The sequence below is a fragment of the Mugil cephalus genome, chromosome 6 (assembly GCF_022458985.1).
Source record: "Mugil cephalus isolate CIBA_MC_2020 chromosome 6, CIBA_Mcephalus_1.1, whole genome shotgun sequence".
Taxonomy (NCBI): Eukaryota; Metazoa; Chordata; class Actinopteri; order Mugiliformes; family Mugilidae; genus Mugil; species Mugil cephalus.
In genome coordinates, this window is record NC_061775.1 from 23,529,564 (window position 1) to 23,533,496 (window position 3,933).

The 3,933-nt window shown below is 36.9% G+C and overlaps 1 long non-coding RNA gene across 1 annotated transcript; it reads left to right on the forward strand.

Moving 5' to 3' along the window:
- Positions 1-779: 779 nt before the first annotated feature.
- Positions 780-3,558, forward strand: LOC125009743. The gene is made up of 7 exons (XR_007112978.1): positions 780-891; positions 998-1,162; positions 1,808-2,330; positions 2,412-2,472; positions 2,556-2,646; positions 2,806-2,843; positions 3,009-3,558. It is a non-coding gene; the product is annotated as an uncharacterized LOC125009743 (long non-coding RNA).
- Positions 3,559-3,933: the final 375 nt, after the last annotated feature.

Genomic DNA, 3,933 nt, shown 5'->3' on the forward strand with positions numbered 1-3,933 from the left:
AAAGACCTGAAGCCCTGTACTGACTACGAGCATAGAGTTGCTTACATTGATAGTGATGGCCGAGAAAAAGTCTGTGACTGTGATAAGAATAAAACTCGAACACCTAAAATGAGTGAGTACAAACAGTTAATAACATTGTTGTGCAAATATTTTTCTGTTCATTTAAGATATGACACGTGTTCATCCCTTGTACAATTCAGGTGAAGGTGACATTAAAGATGTCAGCTGCATGTCTGGTTATGTTTGTTACCAAAGTGACTGGGACATCAGCTCTTCACTGTCAACACCAGATAACGTTCAATGCAACAGTGAAACACAAAATAAACCACTGTGTGTCAAACCTGGCTACAAGGACATTTGCTCAGAATTTACTCCAAACTTCACGTGTGGGGACTTTACTCTCACCACACCCATCTCTCTTGGTTTGTACAAACTGGTCCACCTTTGCTTTAAACCTCATATGCTTTACATCTCGTTTTATTAGGTTGTTCTTCTTCTTTCTCTTCATAGATTTCTTAAATCCTAGTGACATAATTCAGATTGCTCCCACTGGAATTCCTGCAGAAATTAAAGCAGTGTTACCACCAAACTGTAATGATCTCACTGTTGATTACACCTGTTCAGGTAAAGAAGAGAAGCCTGTTTTACATTGAAATAGGTGGACAAATAGAAGCTCACATTACAAATATATTAAAATAATAAAAATAACCAATAAAACCTGACTCAAATAATCATCTCATCCTGGTTTCTCTTCAGAAAGTGAAAAAGTCTACGACTACAAGAAACTGTCTGAGTTGGAGCCCTTCACAGACTACAACTGTACTGGTCAGATCAAGAACAACAATGTCTTCATAAATGAGACTCAAAGCATTAGTGTTAATATTAAGTGTGGTGAGTTGATCTTTACTTTATCTCACGAATGGAATAAAAACTTTTATCCTCTGATTGTTTAGAGATACTGAATTCATCCTTTTTGATGTCTGTTATATTCCAACAGGTTTTACTATAGCCATAAATACCAGCACAACCAATACGTCCATTGAACTGAGCTGGACAACAACTACTGACAACTGTCAAGATGTTTTTCACACATTTGAGAAGCTCTCATACAGGTGTAGATGTCATCCCTCCAAAGAGAACCCCAGTGGAACACCAACTGAAGGTAAGTAAAGTAGTTTTAGATTCACTTGTGTTTTCCTGTGATCTCTTTACAGATGTTTATCTTTTATCTTTTTGAGATTAACTTTCTGTTCAGCTGAGAATTGAAACATAGGTTTTTAAATCCTCAATGAGCCTCAAGGATATCATGTTAATGACACAGATGGAGTATCTTCCTTGCCACCTTCATCTTCGTGCTTGCTCTAAGGGTTTCAGACCTCATTTTGTCTTGAGACATTTTGTGCTGTTATTGACGCTATTTGAATAAAATAAAATTGAACTGAACTGAATCGTTCTACAGAAAACATGGACAAATATGCAATTTATAGATAAAACTTGACCAGGCACCCCCACCCCATTGCAATGACACCCTCGATGAAGGTTAAGGAAAATGTTTAAAAAAACAAAACAAACAAAAAAACAAGGTGTTGACCTGGCTTGATCTGTGTACAAATCTTGTCTTTCCACCAGCCCTCACGACAGCCACTTCCATGTATACTTTATTTCATATGATGTAGATGTCCATGTTTACTTCATACAGATTGAACATGGTCATACTTACTGTGAACAAATAACAAAGACGTTTGCATGTGTACCTGTCGATCTATGTGTGAATAAACCTGTACACATACACTTCACTATCTTACAGCCCCCACAAATCAACATGATAGAGGGACGTGTAAGTTTATTGGACTAAAACCATACACCGATTATACTTGTGAAGTCCAACCAACCTACAACAAGCAAGTCACTCAGCGAAAAGAATTCAAAGAGAAAACCAAGCCTGGAAGTGAGTGACACTGTCGTCGTTCAATTCATCACTGGATTAAAAAATGTTGCTTTAGAAATACACAACCCAGAAGTTAATTTACTTCTGATGCACAAGAAATGATGCTTATCAGACTGGCGAGAGCTAAATGGCATGAAGGGTTCTCTCTGAGGGAAAATATGATTTACGTTTTCATTCTTTTACAGTACCAGAGGATATTAAGGAAGTGAATGTGATACTCTTCGCAAATACCCTTAATGTATACTGTTCTACATACCAGCATGTTTTCAATGGACCCGAGAAAATATACAAAGCTGAAGTTGTTGACTTTGATACACAGAAGAACAGCGACTGTCGCTTTTATTTCAAAGATCTGGCGTACTTTAAAAACTACACATTGAAGGTTGGTATAATACTCTTTCATTTTCATCGCATTAAGAGTCCAGGCCAACTGATGAATGCATCTTTTTCTTTCGTTTTTCAGGTGACTGCATACAATGGACACTTTGAGAGCAAAGTGGCAATCAGATATCTCTACGATGACTGTATGTGCAGTTCAAACGACAACCACACTGTAGAAATAAACCATGAATGCCACCTCTTTGATATTCTTTCGTTGTTTTCAAAGCTATCATCAATGTGATAGTCGGCTTCACCATCGTCTCACTTGAGGTGCTGCTTGTGGCGGCCTACGCAATCTATGTTTGGAGGCACAGAAAGTAAAGAACAAACATCCAATCTATCACAACAGTTTCTCATTCGTTTGTCAAATTTTAAGTTAATGTACAGGAGAGTAAATAAAATGCATTCACTGTTCCAAATTATATTGTATGAAAAATGTAAATAAATTAATTAGCACCTCCCTATTTCCCCAACAGGGTTCTGAATGAAGATACAAAGCTGAAATCAACAGCAAGTGAGTAGGCATCACATTTAGCCAATCAGCTACATATGATTCATGTTTTTGTTTTTTTAGGTTTATTTTAGTTTCATTTAGTTACAGTTATCAATAGTTTGTAGTTGTAGGAGAAAACTTCTTATATTAGTACTTTTTTTTAAGTGTAATTATTTGTTGTTTTAGTTTATGTCCTCCTCCTGCCTGTGGAAGACCCAACGGAGCCCGATGAACAGACTCTCACAGACTCCGAAGTTATGAAATGTTTGTTTTTGTTATGAAAGTGACTGAAGCAGCTCTGAATATGGCGCCCTGAACAAGCAATGATACCTCATATATTCATAGATGATGCTACTTTAGCAACTAGAATCACTGACGTAGTTTTCTGCCTCGAAGCATCTGATCAATCTTATAACAAGGATCTTTATGAGCACACTGTGTAACCAATGAGCTTCTTATCCATCTCCCATGTATCACCTAGTATCCTGTGACATTGTTTGCATCACATTTAAATGCGTTATCCTGATGTATGTCTGAATTTATTCTGATTCTTCTGTCTCTCCACTGGGTCAAACTCAAACAGATGTGTCCCCCGTTCTGCTCGAGGTTTCTTCTTGTTAAGAGGGACTTTTTTCTTGCCACAGTGGCTTCATTGCTTGGTCTGTGGGTTTCAGGCTTTGGGTTCTGTAAAAGCTCCTGAGATATAGGTGTATATGTGTTACTGAGGCCATGTAAATAAAAAATAAATAAATAAAATAAAATAAAATAAAAAAAAAATCATTTTTATGCTTGCATCTGGAACTGTTTTGGTACTGGCTCGCAAACCTTCCACCAACAGAAATTAAAAAAAATCACTAAAGATCTTATGGTTGCGGTCATCAAGATGGTTGATTTCTAGAGTTAATAAGTCACAGTGGTTCAAATGTATTGGCTCCTTCAAATACGGCAGTTAATGAAGACAGTTACAGTTATAGGTATGGGAGTTAAGACTTCATTAACCTACAACACATCGTGTTATGACTAGTTTAAGAGTGATCCTTATCAAAGTCAGGAAGTACATCATGTGACAGATAAACAGACTAAAACTCAAGCAAACAAATTATCTGTTATT